This window comes from Mya arenaria, chromosome 11, assembly GCF_026914265.1.
Source record: "Mya arenaria isolate MELC-2E11 chromosome 11, ASM2691426v1".
NCBI classification, from domain to species: domain Eukaryota; kingdom Metazoa; phylum Mollusca; class Bivalvia; order Myida; family Myidae; genus Mya; species Mya arenaria.
The window spans coordinates 30547609-30565620 of record NC_069132.1 but is presented as its reverse complement, the minus strand read 5'-3'; positions in this window follow the sequence as shown (position 1 = coordinate 30565620).

The following is an 18012-nucleotide window of genomic DNA, read 5'->3' as shown; positions in this document are numbered from 1 at the left end:
TCAGTTCCTATCTGTGTAATCCAAACTATGACTGCACAAGATGCAATGGTAAGATAAGTTCTACAACATACAATCAGTTCCTATCTGTGTAATCCAAACTATGACTGCACAAGATGCAATGGTAAGATAAGTTCTACAACATACAATCAGTTCCTATATGTGTAATCCAAACTATGACTGCACAAGATGCAATGGTAAGATAAGTTCTACAACATACAATCAGTTCCTATCTGTGTAATCCAAACTATGACTGCACAAGATGCAATGGTAAGATAAGTTCTACAACATACAGTCAGTTCCTATATGTGTAATCCAAACTAGGAATGCACAAGATGCAATGGTAAAATAAGTTCTACAACATACAATCAGTTCCTATCTGTGTAATCCAAACTATGACTGCACAAGATGCAATGGTAAGATTAGTTCTACAACATACAATCAGTTCCTATATGTGTAATCCAAACTAGGAATGCACAAGATCAATGGTAAGATTAGTTCTACAACATACAATCAGTTCCTATCTGTGTAATCCAAACTATGACTGCACAAGATGCAATGGTAAGATTAGTTCTACAACATACAATCAGTTCCTATATGTGTAATCCAAACTAGGAATGCACAAGATGCAATGGTAAGATAAGTTCTACAACATACAATCAGTTCCTATATGTGTAATCCAAACTATGACTGCACAAGATGCAATGGTAAGATAAGTTCTACAACATACAATCAGTTCCTATCTGTGTAATCCAAACTATGACTGCACAAGATGCAATGGTAAGATAAGTTCTACAACATACAATCAGTTCCTATCTGTGTAATCCAAACTATGACTGCACAAGATGCAATGGTAAGATAAGTTCTACAACATACAATCAGTTCCTATATGTGTAATCCAAACTTGGACTGCACAAGAAGCAATGGTAAGATAAGTTCTACAACAAACAATCAGTTCCTATCTGTGTAATCCAAACTATGACTGCACAAGATGCAATGGTAAGATAAGTTCTACAACATACAGTCAGTTCCTATCTGTGTAATCCAAACTATGACTGCACAAGATGCAATGGTAAGATAAGTTCTACAACATACAATCAGTTCCTATCTGTGTAATCCAAACTATGACTGCACAAGATGCAATGGTAAGATAAGTTCTACAACATACAATCAGTTCCTATCTGTGTAATCCAAACTATGACTGCACAAGATGCAATGGTAAGATAAGTTCTACAACATACAATCAGTTCCTATATGTGTAATCCAAACTATGACTGCACAAGATGCAATGGTAAGATAAGTTCTACAACATACAATCAGTTCCTATCTGTGTAATCCAAACTATGACTGCACAAGATGCAATGGTAAGATAAGTTCTACAACATACAGTCAGTTCCTATATGTGTAATCCAAACTAGGAATGCACAAGATGCAATGGTAAAATAAGTTCTACAACATACAATCAGTTCCTATCTGTGTAATCCAAACTATGACTGCACAAGATGCAATGGTAAGATTAGTTCTACAACATACAATCAGTTCCTATATGTGTAATCCAAACTAGGAATGCACAAGATCAATGGTAAGATTAGTTCTACAACATACAATCAGTTCCTATCTGTGTAATCCAAACTATGACTGCACAAGATGCAATGGTAAGATTAGTTCTACAACATACAATCAGTTCCTATATGTGTAATCCAAACTAGGAATGCACAAGATGCAATGGTAAGATAAGTTCTACAACATACAATCAGTTCCTATATGTGTAATCCAAACTATGACTGCACAAGATGCAATGGTAAGATAAGTTCTACAACATACAATCAGTTCCTATCTGTGTAATCCAAACTATGACTGCACAAGATGCAATGGTAAGATAAGTTCTACAACATACAGTCAGTTCCTATATGTGTAATCCAAACTAGGAATGCACAAGATGCAATGGTAAGATAAGTTCTACAACATACAATCAGTTCCTATCTGTGTAATCCAAACTATGACTGCACAAGATGCAATGGTAAGATTAGTTCTACAACATACAATCAGTTCCTATATGTGTAATCCAAACTAGGAATGCACAAGATGCAATGGTAAGATTAGTTCTACAACATACAATCAGTTCCTATCTGTGTAATCCAAACTATGACTGCACAAGATGCAATGGTAAGATTAGTTCTACAACATACAATCAGTTCCTATATGTGTAATCCAAACTAGGAATGCACAAGATGCAATGGTAAGATAAGTTCTACAACATACAATCAGTTCCTATATGTGTAATCCAAACTATGACTGCACAAGATGCAATGGTAAAATAAGTTCTACAACATACAATCAGTTCCTATCTGTGTAATCCAAACTTGGAATGCACAAGATGCAATGGTAAGATAAGTTCTACAACATTTAATCAGTTCCTATATGTGTAATCCAAACTAGGACTGCACAAGATGCAATGGTAAGATAAGTTCTACAACATACAATCAGTTCCTATATGTGTAATCCAAACTAGGAATGCACAAGATGCAATGGTAAGATAAGTTCTACAACATACAATCAGTTCCTATCTGTGTAATCCAAACTATGACTGCACAAGATGCAATGGTAAGATAAGTTCTACAACATACAATCAGTTCCTATATGTGTAATCCAAACTATGACTGCACAAGATGCAATGGTAAAATAAGTTCTACAACATACAATCAGTTCCTATCTGTGTAATCCAAACTAGGAATGCACAAGATGCAATGGTAAGATAAGTTCTACAACATACAATCAGTTCCTATATGTGTAATCCAAACTATGACTGCACAAGATGCAATGGTAAGATAAGTTCTACAACATACAATCAGTTCCTATATGTGTAATCCAAACTAGGAATGCACAAGATGCAATGGTAAGATAAGTTCTACAACATACAATCAGTTCCTATCTGTGTAATCCAAACTATGAATGCACAAGATGCAATGGTAAGATAAGTTCTACAACATACAATCAGTTCCTATATGTGTAATCCAAACTTGGACTGCACAAGATGCAATGGTAAGATAAGTTCTACAACATACAATCACTTTCTATCTGTGTAATCCAAACTATGACTGCACAAGATGCAATGGTAAGAATAGTTCTACAACATACAATCAGTTCCTATCTGTGTAATCCAAACTATGACTGCACAAGATGCAATGGTAAGATTAGTTCTACAACATACAATCAGTTCCTATATGTGTAATCCAAACTAGGAATGCACAAGATGCAATGGTAAGATAAGTTCTACAACATACAGTCAGTTCCTCTATGTGTAATCCAAACTATGACTGCACAAGATGCAATGGTAAGATAAGTTCTACAACATACAATCAGTTCCTATCTGTGTAATCCAAACTATGACTGCACAAGATGCAATGGTAAGATAAGTTCTACAACATACAATCAGTTCCTCTATATGTAATCCAAACTATGACTGCACAAGATGCAATGGTAAGATAAGTTCTACAACATACAATCAGTTCCTATCTGTGTAATCCAAACTATGACTGCACAAGATGCAATGGTAAGATAAGTTCTACAACATACAATCAGTTCCTATCTGTGTAATCCAAACTAGGAATGCACAAGATGCAATGGTAAGATAAGTTCTACAACATACAATCATTCCTATATGTGTAATCCAAACTAGGAATGCACAAGATGCAATGGTAAGATAAGTTCTATAACATACAGTCAGTTCCTATATGTGTAATCCAAACTATGACTGCACAAGATGCAATGGTAAGATAAGTTCTACAACATACAGTCAGTTCCTATCTGTGTAATCCAAACTATGACTGCACAAGATGCAATGGTAAGATAAGTTCTACAACATACAATCAGTTCCTATCTGTGTAATCCAAACTATGACTGCACAAGATGCAATGGTAAGATAAGTTCTACAACATACAATCAGTTCCTATCTGTGTAATCCAAACTATGACTGCACAAGATGCAATGGTAAGATAAGTTCTACAACATACAGTCAGTTCCTATATGTGTAATCCAAACTATGACTGCACAAGATGCAATGGTAAGATAAGTTCTACAACATACAATCAGTTCCTATCTGTGTAATCCAAACTATGACTGCACAAGATGCAATGGTAAGATAAGTTCTACAACATACAATCAGTTCCTATATGTGTAATCCAAACTATGACTGCACAAGATGCAATGGTAAGATAAGTTCTACAACATACAATCAGTTCCTATATGTGTAATCCAAACTATGACTGCACAAGATGCAATGGTAAGATAAGTTCTATAACATACAATCAGTTCCTATCTGTGTATTCCAAACTATGACTGCACAAGATGCAATGGTAAGATAAGTTCTACAACATACAATCAGTTCCTATCTGTGTAATCCAAACTATGACTGCACAAGATGCAATGGTAAGATAAGTTCTACACCATACAATCAGTTCCTATCTGTGCAATCCAAACTATGACTGCACAAGATGCAATGGTAAGATAAGTTCTACAACATACAATCAGTTCCTATATGTGTAATCCAAACTATGACTGCACAAGATGCAATGGTAAGATAAGTTCTACAACATACAATCAGTTCCTATCTGTGTAATCCAAACTATGACTGCATAAGATGCAATGGTAAGATAAGTTCTACAACATACAATCAGTTCCTATCTGTGTAATCCAAACTATGACTGCACAAGATGCAATGGTAAGATAAGTTCTACAACATACAATCAGTTCCTATCTGTGTAATCCAAACTATGACTGCACAAGATGCAATGGTAAGATAAGTTCTACAACATACAATCAGTTCCTATCTGTGTAATCCAAACTATGACTGCACAAGATGCAATGGTAAGATAAGTTCTACAACATACAATCAGTTCCTATCTGTGTAATCCAAACTATGACTGCACAAGATGCAATGGTAAGATAAGTTCTACAACATACAATCAGTTCCTATATGTGTAATCCAAACTAGGAATGCACAAGATGCAATGGTAAGATAAGTTCTACAACATACAATCAGTTCCTATATGTGTAATCCAAACTAGGAATGCACAAGATGCAATGGTAAGATAAGTTCTACAACATACAATAAGTTCCTATCTGTGTAATCCAAACTATGACTGCACAAGATGCAATGGTAAGATAAGTTCTACAACATACAATCAGTTCCTTTCTGTGCAATCCAAACTAGGACTGCACAAGATGCAATGGTAAGATAAGTTCTACAACATACAATCAGTTCCTATCTGTGCAATCCAAACTATGACTGCACAAGATGCAATGGTAAGATAAGTTCTACAACATACAATCAGTTCCTATCTGTGTAATCCAAACTATGACTGCACAAGATGCAATGGTAAGATAAGTTCTACAACATACAGTCAGTTCCTATATGTGTAATCCAAACTATGACTGCACAAGATGCAATGGTAAGATAAGTTCTACAACAAACAATCAGTTCCTATCTGTGTAATCCAAACTATGACTGCACAAGATGCAATGGTAAGATAAGTTCTACAACATACAGTCAGTTCCTATCTGTGTAATCCAAACTATGACTGCACAAGATGCAATGGTAAGATAAGTTCTACAACATACAATCAGTTCCTATCTGTGTAATCCAAACTATGACTGCACAAGATGCAATGGTAAGATAAGTTCTACAACATACAATCAGTTCCTATCTGTGTAATCCAAACTATGACTGCACAAGATGCAATGGTAAGATAAGTTCTACAACATACAATCAGTTCCTATATGTGTAATCCAAACTATGACTGCACAAGATGCAATGGTAAGATAAGTTCTACAACATACAATCAGTTCCTATATGTGTAATCCAAACTAGGAATGCACAAGATGCAATGGTAAGATAAGTTCTACAACATACAATCAGTTCCTATCTGTGTAATCCAAACTATGACTGCACAAGATGCAATGGTAAGATAAGTTCTACAACATTTAATCAGTTCCTATATGTGTAATCCAAACTAGGACTGCACAAGATGCAATGGTAAGATAAGTTCTACAACATACAATCAGTTCCTATATGTGTAATCCAAACTAGGAATGCACAAGATGCAATGGTAAGATAAGTTCTACAACATACAATCAGTTCCTATCTGTGTAATCCAAACTATGACTGCACAAGATGCAATGGTAAGATAAGTTCTACAACATACAGTCAGTTCCTATCTGTGTAATCCAAACTATGACTGCACAAGATGCAATGGTAAGATAAGTTCTACAACATACAGTCAGTTCCTATATGTGTAATCCAAACTATGACTGCACAAGATGCAATGGTAAGATAAGTTCTACAACATACAATCAGTTCCTATCTGTGTAATCCAAACTAGGACTGCACAAGATGCAATGGTAAGATAAGTTCTACAACATACAATCAGTTCCTATCTGTGTAATCCAAACTATGACTGCACAAGATGCAATGGTAAGATAAGTTCTACAACATACAATCAGTTCCTATCTGTGTAATCCAAACTATGACTGCACAAGATGCAATGGTAAGATAAGTTCTACAACATACAGTCAGTTCCTATATGTGTAATCCAAACTATGACTGCACAAGATGCAATGGTAAGATAAGTTCTACAACATACAATCAGTTCCTATCTGTGTAATCCAAACTATGACTGCACAAGATGCAATGGTAAGATAAGTTCTACAACATATAATCAGTTCCTATATGTGTAATCCAAACTATGACTGCACAAGATGCAATGGTAAGATAAGTTCTACAACATACAATCAGTTCCTATCTGTGTAATCCAAACTATGACTGCACAAGATGCAATGGTAAAATAAGTTCTACAACATACAATCAGTTCCTATATGTGTAATCCAAACTATGACTGCACAAGATGCAATGGTAAGATAAGTTCTACAACATACAATCAGTTCCTATATGTGTAATCCAAACTAGGACTGCACAAGATGCAATTGCAAGATAAGTTCTACAACATACAATCAGTTCCTATCTGTGTAATCCAAACTATGACTGCACAAGATGCAATGGTAAGATAAGTTCTACAACATACAATCAGTTCCTATCTGTGTAATCCAAACTATGACTGCACAAGATGCAATGGTAAGATAAGTTCTACAACATACAATCAGTTCCTATCTGTGTAATCCAAACTATGACTGCACAAGATGCAATGGTAAGATAAGTTCTACAACATACAATCAGTTCCTATCTGTGTAATCCAAACTATGACTGCACAAGATGCAATGGTAAGATAAGTTCTACAACATACAGTCAGTTCCTATCTGTGTAATCCAAACTATGACTGCACAAGATGCAATGGTAAGATAAGTTCTACAACATACAATCAGTTCCTATCTGTGTAATCCAAACTATGAATGCACAAGATGCAATGGTAAGATAAGTTCTATAACATACAATCAGTTCCTATATCTGTAATCCAAACTAGGAATGCACAAGATGCAATGGTAAGATAAGTTCTACAACATACAATCAGTTCCTATCTGTGTAATCCAAACTAGGAATGCACAAGATGCAATGGTAAGATAAGTTCTACAACATACAATCAGTTCCTATCTGTGTAATCCAAACTATGCCTGCACAAGATGCAATGGTAAGATAAGTTCTACAACATACAGTCAGTTCCTATCTGTGTAATCCAAACTATGACTGCACAAGATGCAATGGTAAGATAAGTTCTACAACATACAATCAGTTCCTATCTGTGTAATCCAAACTATGACTGCACAAGATGCAATGGTAAGATAAGTTCTACAACATACAATCAGTTCCTATATGTGTAATCCAAACTATGACTGCACAAGATGCAATGGTAAGATAAGTTCTACAACATACAGTCAGTTCCTATATGTGTAATCCAAACTAGGAATGCACAAGATGCAATGGTAAGATAAGTTCTACAACATACAATCAGTTCCTATATGTGTAATCCAAACTATGACTGCACAAGATGCAATGGTAAGATAAGTTCTACAACATACAGTCAGTTCCTATCTGTGTAATCCAAACTATGACTGCACAAGATGCAATGGTAAGATAAGTTCTACAACATACAATCAGTTCCTATCTGTGTAATCCAAACTATGACTGCACAAGATGCAATGGTAAGATAAGTTCTACAACATACAATCAGTTCCTATCTGTGTAATCCAAACTATGACTGCACAAGATGCAATGGTAAGATAAGTTCTACAACATACAATCAGTTCCTATATGTGTAATCCAAACTATGACTGCACAAGATGCAATGGTAAGATAAGTTCTACAACATACAATCAGTTCCTATCTGTGTAATCCAAACTATGAATGCACAAGATGCAATGGTAAGATAAGTTCTACAACATACAATCAGTTCCTATCTGTGTAATCCAAACTATGACTGCACAAGATGCAATGGTAAGATAAGTTCTACAACATACAATCAGTTCCTATATGTGTAATCCAAACTAGGACTGCACAAGATGCAATGGTAAGATAAGTTCTACAACATACAATTAGTTCCTATCTGTGCAATCCAAACTATGACTGCACAAGATGCAATGGTAAGATAAGTTCTACAACATACAATCAGTTCCTATCTGTGTAATCCAAACTATGACTGCACAAGATGCAATGGTTAGATAAGTTCTACAACATACAATCAGTTCCTATCTGTGTAATCCAAACTATGACTGCACAAGATGCAATGGTAAGATAAGTTCTACAACATACAATCAGTTCCTATCTGTGTAATCCAAACTAGGAATGCACAAGATGCAATGGTAAGATAAGTTCTACAACATACAATCAGTTCCTATCTGTGTAATCCAAACTATGACTGCACAAGATGCAATGGTAAGATAAGTTCTACAACATACAATCAGTTCCTATCTGTGTAATCCAAACTATGACTGCACAAGATGCAATGGTAAGATAAGCTCTACAACATACAGTCAGTTCCTATATGTGTAATCCAAACTATGACTGCACAAGATGCAATGGTAAGATAAGTTCTACAACATACAATCAGTTCCTATATGTGTAATCCAACCTATGACTGCACAAGATGCAATGGTAAGATAAGTTCTACAACATATAATCAGTTCCTATATGTGTAATCCAAACTATGACTGCACAAGATGCAATGGTAAGATAAGTTCTACAACATACAGTCAGTTCCTATATGTGTAATCCAAACTATGACTGCACAAGATGCAATGGTAAGATAAGTTCTACAACATACAATCAGTTCCTATCTGTGTAATCCAAACTATGACTGCACAAGATGCAATGGTAAGATAAGTTCTACAACATACAATCAGTTCCTATCTGTGTAATCCAAACTATGACTGCACAAGATGCAATGGTAAGATAAGTTCTACAACATACAATCAGTTCCTATATGTGTAATCCAAACTATGACTGCACAAGATGCAATGGTAAGATAAGTTCTACAACATACAATCAGTTCCTATATGTGTAATCCAAACTATGACTGCACAAGATGCAATGGTAAGATAAGTTCTACAACATATAATCAGTTCCTATATGTGTAATCCAAACTATGACTGCACAAGATGCAATGGTAAGATAAGTTCTACAACATACAGTCAGTTCCTATATGTGTAATCCAAACTATGACTGCACAAGATGCAATGGTAAGATAAGTTCTACAACATACAATCAGTTCCTATCTGTGTAATCCAAACTATGACTGCACAAGATGCAATGGTAAGATAAGTTCTACAACATACAATCAGTTCCTATCTGTGTAATCCAAACTATGACTGCACAAGATGCAATGGTAAGATAAGTTCTACAACATACAATCAGTTCCTATCTGTGCAATCCAAACTAGGAATGCACAAGATGCAATGGTAAGATAAGTTCTACAACATACAATCAGTTCCTATATGTGTAATCCAAACTAGGAATGCACAAGATGCAATGGTAAGATAAGTTCTACAACATACAATCAGTTCCTATCTGTGTAATCCAAACTATGACTGCACAAGATGCAATGGTAAGATAAGTTCTACAACATACAATCAGTTCCTATCTGTGCAATCCAAACTATGACTGCACAAGATGCAATGGTAAGATAAGTTCTACAACATACAATCAGTTCCTATATGTGTAATCCAAACTAGGAATGCACAAGATGCAATGGTAAGATAAGTTCTACAACATACAATCAGTTTCTATCTGTGTAATCCAAACTATGACTGCACAAGATGCAATGGTAAGATAAGTTCTACAACATACAATCAGTTCCTATATGTGTAATCCAAACTATGACTGCACAAGATGCAATGGTAAGATAAGTTCTACAACATACAGTCAGTTCCTATCTGTGTAATCCAAACTATGACTGCACAAGATGCAATGGTAAGATAAGTTCTACAACATACAATCAGTTCCTATATGTGTAATCCAAACTATGACTGCACAAGATGCAATGGTAAGATAAGTTCTACAACATACAGTCAGTTTCTATCTGTGTAATCCAAACTATGAATGCACAAGATGCAATGGTAAGATAAGTTCTACAACATACAATCAGTTCCTATCTGTGTAATCCAAACTATGACTGCACAAGATGCAATGGTAAGATAAGTTCTACAACATACAATCAGTTCCTATCTGTGTAATCCAAACTATGACTGCACAAGATGCAATGGTAAGATAAGTTCTATAACATACAATCAGTTTCTATCTGTGTAATCCAAACTATGACTGCACAAGATGCAATGGTAAGATAAGTTCTACAACATACAGTCAGTTTCTATCTGTGTAATCCAAACTATGAATGCACAAGATGCAATGGTAAGATAAGTTCTACAACATACAATCAGTTCCTATCTGTGTAATCCAAACTATGAATGCACAAGATGCAATGGTAAGATAAGTTCTACAACATACAATCAGTTCCTATATGTGTAATCCAAACTAGGAATGCACAAGATGCAATGGTAAGATAAGTTCTACAACATACAATCAGTTCCTATCTGTGTAATCCAAACTATGAATGCACAAGATGCAATGGTAAGATAAGTTCTACAACATACAATCAGTTCCTATATGTGTAATCCAAACTAGGAATGCACAAGATGCAATGGTAAGATAAGTTCTACAACATACAATCAGTTCCTATATGTGTAATCCAAACTAGGAATGCACAAGATGCAATGGTAAGATAAGTTCTACAACATACAGTCAGTTCCTATATGTGTAATCCAAACTAGGAATGCACAAGATGCAGTGGTAAGATAAGTTCTACAACATACAGTCAGTTCCTATATGTGTAATCCAAACTAGGAATGCACAAGATGCAATGGTAAGATAAGTTCTACAACATACAGTCAGTTCTTATATGTGTAATCCAAACTATGAATGCACAAGATGCAATGGTAAGATAAGTTCTACAACATACAATCAGTTCCTCTATCTGTAATCCAAACTATGAATGCACCAGATGCAATGGTAAGATAAGTTCTACAACATACAATCAGTTCCTATATGTGTAATCCAAACTAGGAATGCACAAGATGCAATGGTAAGATAAGTTCTACAACATACAATCAGTTCCTATCTGTGCAATCCAAACTATGACTGCACAAGATGCAATGGTAAGATAAGTTCTACAACATTTAATCAGTTTCTATATGTGTAATCCAAACTAGGACTGCACAAGATGCAATGGTAAGATAAGTTCTACAACATACAATCAGTTCCTATCTGTGTAATCCAAACTAGGAATGCACAAGATGCAATGGTAAGATAAGTTCTACAACATACAATCAGTTCCTATCTGTGTAATCCAAACTATGACTGCACAAGATGCAATGGTAAGATAAGTTCTACAACATACAGTCAGTTCCTATCTGTGTAATCCAAACTATGACTGCACAAGATGCAATGGTAAGATAAGTTCTACAACATACAGTCAGTTCCTATATGTGTAATCCAAACTATGACTGCACAAGATGCAATGGTAAGATAAGTTCTACAACATACAATCAGTTCCTATCTGTGTAATCCAAACTAGGAATGCACAAGATGCAATGGTAAGATAAGTTCTACAACATACAATCAGTTCCTATCTGTGTAATCCAAACTCTGACTGCACAAGATGCAATGGTAAGATAAGTTCTACAACATACAATCAGTTCCTATCTGTGTAATCCAAACTATGACTGCACAAGATGCAATGGTAAGATAAGTTCTACAACATACAGTCAGTTCCTATATGTGTAATCCAAACTATGACTGCACAAGATGCAATGGTAAGATAAGTTCTACAACATACAATCAGTTCCTATCTGTGTAATCCAAACTATGACTGCACAAGATGCAATGGTAAGATAAGTTCTACAACATATAATCAGTTCCTATATGTGTAATCCAAACTAGGACTGCACAAGATGCAATGGTAAGATAAGTTCTACAACATACAGTCAGTTCCTATATGTGTAATCCAAACTAGGACTGCACAAGATGCAATGGTAAGATAAGTTCTACAACATACAATTAGTTCCTATATGTGTAATCCAAACTATGAATGCACAAGATGCAATTGTAAGATAAGTTCTACAACATACAATCAGTTCCTATCTGTGTAATCCAAACTATGACTGCACAAGATGCAATGGTAAGATAAGTTCTACAACATACAATCAGTTCCTATCTGTGTAATCCAAACTATGACTGCACAAGATGCAATGGTAAGATAAGTTCTACAACATACAATCAGTTCCTATCTGTGTAATCCAAACTATGACTGCACAAGATGCAATGGTAAGATAAGTTCTACAACATACAATCAGTTCCTATCTGTGTAATCCAAACTATGACTGCACAAGATGCAATGGTAAGATAAGTTCTACAACATACAATCAGTTCCTATCTGTGTAATCCAAACTATGACTGCACAAGATGCAATGGTAAGATAAGTTCTACAACATACAATCAGTTCCTATCTGTGTAATCCAAACTATGAATGCACAAGATGCAATGGTAAGATAAGTTCTATAACATACAATCAGTTCCTATATGTGTAATCCAAACTAGGAATGCACAAGATGCAATGGTAAGATAAGTTCTACAACATACAATCAGTTCCTATCTGTGTAATCCAAACTATGCCTGCACAAGATGCAATGGTAAGATAAGTTCTACAACATACAGTCAGTTCCTATCTGTGTAATCCAAACTATGACTGCACAAGATGCAATGGTAAGATAAGTTCTACAACATACAATCAGTTCCTATCTGTGTAATCCAAACTATGACTGCACAAGATGCAATGGTAAGATAAGTTCTACAACATATAATCAGTTCCTATATGTGTAATCCAAACTATGACTGCACAAGATGCAATGGTAAGATAAGTTCTACAACATACAGTCAGTTCCTATATGTGTAATCCAAACTAGGAATGCACAAGATGCAATGGTAAGATAAGTTCTACAACATACAATCAGTTCCTATCTGTGTAATCCAAACTATGAATGCACAAGATGCAATGGTAAGATAAGTTCTACAACATACAATCAGTTCCTATCTGTGTAATCCAAACTAGGAATGCACAAGATGCAATGGTAAGATAAGTTCTACAACATACAATCAGTTCCTATCTGTGTAATCCAAACTATGACTGCACAAGATGCAATGGTAAGATAAGTTCTACAACATACAATCAGTTCCTATCTGTGTAATCCAAACTATGACTGCACAAGATGCAATGGTAAGATAAGTTCTACAACATACAGTCAGTTCCTATATGTGTAATCCAAACTATGACTGCACAAGATGCAATGGTAAGATAAGTTCTACAACATACAATCAGTTCCTATATGTGTAATCCAAACTATGACTGCACAAGATGCAATGGTAAGATAAGTTCTACAACATATAATCAGTTCCTATATGTGTAATCCAAACTATGACTGCACAAGATGCAATGGTAAGATAAGTTCTACAACATACAGTCAGTTCCTATATGTGTAATCCAAACTATGACTGCACAAGATGCAATGGTAAGATAAGTTCTACAACATACAATCAGTTCCTATCTGTGTAATCCAAACTTGGAATGCACAAGATGCAATGGTAAGATAAGTTCTACAACATACAATCAGTTCCTATCTGTGTAATCCAAACTTGGAATGCACAAGATGCAATGGTAAGATAAGTTCGACAACATACAATCAGTTCCTATCTGTGTAATCCAAACTATGACTGCACAAGATGCAATGGTAAGATAAGTTCTACAACATACAATCAGTTCCTATCTGTGTAATCCAAACTATGACTGCACAAGATGCAATGGTAAGATAAGTTCTACAACATACAATCAGTTCCTATATGTGTAATCCAAACTATGACTGCACAAGATGCAATGGTAAGATAAGTTCTACAACATACAATCAGTTCCTATATGTGTAATCCAAACTATGACTGCACAAGATGCAATGGTAAGATAAGTTCTACAACATATAATCAGTTCCTATATGTGTAATCCAAACTATGACTGCACAAGATGCAATGGTAAGATAAGTTCTACAACATACAGTCAGTTCCTATATGTGTAATCCAAACTATGACTGCACAAGATGCAATGGTAAGATAAGTTCTACAACATACAATCAGTTCCTATCTGTGTAATCCAAACTATGACTGCACAAGATGCAATGGTAAGATAAGTTCTACAACATACAATCAGTTCCTATCTGTGTAATCCAAACTATGACTGCACAAGATGCAATGGTAAGATAAGTTCTACAACATACAATCAGTTCCTATCTGTGTAATCCAAACTATGAATGCACAAGATGCAATGGTAAGATAAGTTCTACAACATACAATCAGTTCCTATCTGTGTAATCCAAACTATGACTGCACAAGATGCAATGGTAAGATAAGTTCTACAACATACAATCAGTTCCTATATGTGTAATCCAAACTAGGAATGCACAAGATGCAATGGTAAGATAAGTTCTACAACATACAATCAGTTCCTATCTGTGTAATCCAAACTATGACTGCACAAGATGCAATGGTAAGATAAGTTCTACAACATACAATCAGTTCCTATCTGTGCAATCCAAACTATGACTGCACAAGATGCAATGGTAAGATAAGTTCTACAACATACAATCAGTTCCTATATGTGTAATCCAAACTAGGAATGCACAAGATGCAATGGTAAGATAAGTTCTACAACATACAATCAGTTTCTATCTGTGTAATCCAAACTATGACTGCACAAGATGCAATGGTAAGATAAGTTCTACAACATACAATCAGTTCCTATATGTGTAATCCAAACTATGACTGCACAAGATGCAATGGTAAGATAAGTTCTACAACATACAGTCAGTTCCTATCTGTGTAATCCAAACTATGACTGCACAAGATGCAATGGTAAGATAAGTTCTACAACATACAGTCAGTTCCTATATGTGTAATCCAAACTATGACTGCACAAGATGCAATGGTAAGATAAGTTCTACAACATACAGTCAGTTTCTATCTGTGTAATCCAAACTATGAATGCACAAGATGCAATGGTAAGATAAGTTCTACAACATACAATCAGTTCCTATCTGTGTAATCCAAACTATGACTGCACAAGATGCAATGGTAAGATAAGTTCTACAACATACAATCAGTTCCTATCTGTGTAATCCAAACTATGACTGCACAAGATGCAATGGTAAGATAAGTTCTATAACATACAGTCAGTTTCTATCTGTGTAATCCAAACTATGAATGCACAAGATGCAATGGTAAGATAAGTTCTACAACATACAATCAGTTCCTATATGTGTAATCCAAACTAGGACTGCACAAGATGCAATGGTAAGATAAGTTCTACAACATACAATCAGTTCCTATATGTGTAATCCAAACTAGGACTGCACAAGATGCAATGGTAAGATAAGTTCTACAACATACAATCAGTTCCTATATGTGTAATCCAAACTAGGACTGCACAAGATGCAATGGTAAGATAAGTTCTACAACATACAATCAGTTCCTATATGTGTAATCCAAACTATGACTGCACAAGATGCAATGGTAAGATAAGTTCTACAACATACAATCAGTTCCTATATGTGTAATCCAAACTATGACTGCACAAGATGCAATGGTAAGATAAGTTCTACAACATACAATCAGTTCCTATATGTGTAATCCAAACTAGGAATGCACAAGATGCAATGGTAAGATAAGTTATACAACATACAATCAGTTCCTATATGTGTAATCCAAACTAGGAATGCACAAGATGCAATGGTAAGATAAGTTCTACAACATACAATCAGTTCCTATATGTGTAATCCAAACTAGGAATGCACAAGATGCAATGGTAAGATAAGTTCTACAACATACAATCAGTTCCTATATGTGTAATCCAAACTATGACTGCACAAGATGCAATGGTAAGATAAGTTCTACAACATACAGTCAGTTCCTATATGTGTAATCCAAACTAGGAATGCACAAGATGCAATGGTAAGATAAGTTCTACAACATACAATCAGTTCCTATATGTGTAATCCAAACTAGGAATGCACAAGATGCAATGGTAAGATAAGTTCTACAACATACAGTCAGTTCCTATATGTGTAATCCAAACTATGACTGCACAAGATGCAATGGTAAGATAAGTTCTACAACATACAGTCAGTTCCTATATGTGTAATCCAAACTATGAATGCACAAGATGCAATGGTAAGATAAGTTCTACAACATACAATCAGTTCCTCTATGTGTAATCCAAACTATGAATGCACAAGATGCAATGGTAAGATAAGTTCTACAACATACAATCAGTTCCTATATGTGTAATCCAAACTATGAATGCACAAGATGCAATGGTAAGATAAGTTCTACAACATACAATCAGTTCCTATCTGTGCAATCCAAACTATGACTGCACAAGATGCAATGGTAAGATAAGTTCTACAACATACAATCAGTTCCTATCTGTGTAATCCAAACTATGACTGCACAAGATGCAATGGTAAGATAAGTTCTACAACATACAATCAGTTCCTATCTGTGTAATCCAAACTATGACTGCACAAGATGCAATGGTAAGATAAGTTCTACAACATACAATCAGTTCCTATCTGTGTAATCCAAACTATGACTGCACAAGATGCAATGGTAAGATAAGTTCTACAACATACAATCAGTTCCTATCTGTGTAATCCAAACTATGACTGCACAAGATGCAATGGTAAGATAAGTTCTACAACATACAATCAGTTCCTATCTGTGTAATCCAAACTATGACTGCACAAGATGCAATGGTAAGATAAGTTCTACAACATACAATCAGTTCCTATCTGTGTAATCCAAACTATGACTGCACAAGATGCAATGGTAAGATAAGTTCTACAACATACAATCAGTTCCTATCTGTGTAATCCAAACTATGACTGCACAAGATGCAATGGTAAGATAAGTTCTACAACATACAATCAGTTCCTATCTGTGTAATCCAAACTATGACTGCACAAGATGCAATGGTAAGATAAGTTCTACAACATACAATCAGTTCCTATCTGTGTAATCCAAACTATGACTGCACAAGATGCAATGGTAAGATAAGTTCTACACCATACAATCAGTTCCTATATGTGTAATCCAAACTATGACTGCACAAGATGCAATGGTAAGATAAGTTCTACAACATACAATCAGTTCCTATATGTGTAATCCAAACTATGACTGCACAAGATGCAATGGTAAGATAAGTTCTATAACATACAATCAGTTCCTATATGTGTAATCCAAACTAGGAATGCACAAGATGCAATGGTAAGATAAGTTCTACAACATACAGTCAGTTCCTATATGTGTAATCCAAACTATGACTGCACAAGATGCAATGGTAAGATAAGTTCTACAACATACAATCAGTTCCTATATGTGTAATCCAAACTATGACTGCACAAGATGCAATGGTAAGATAA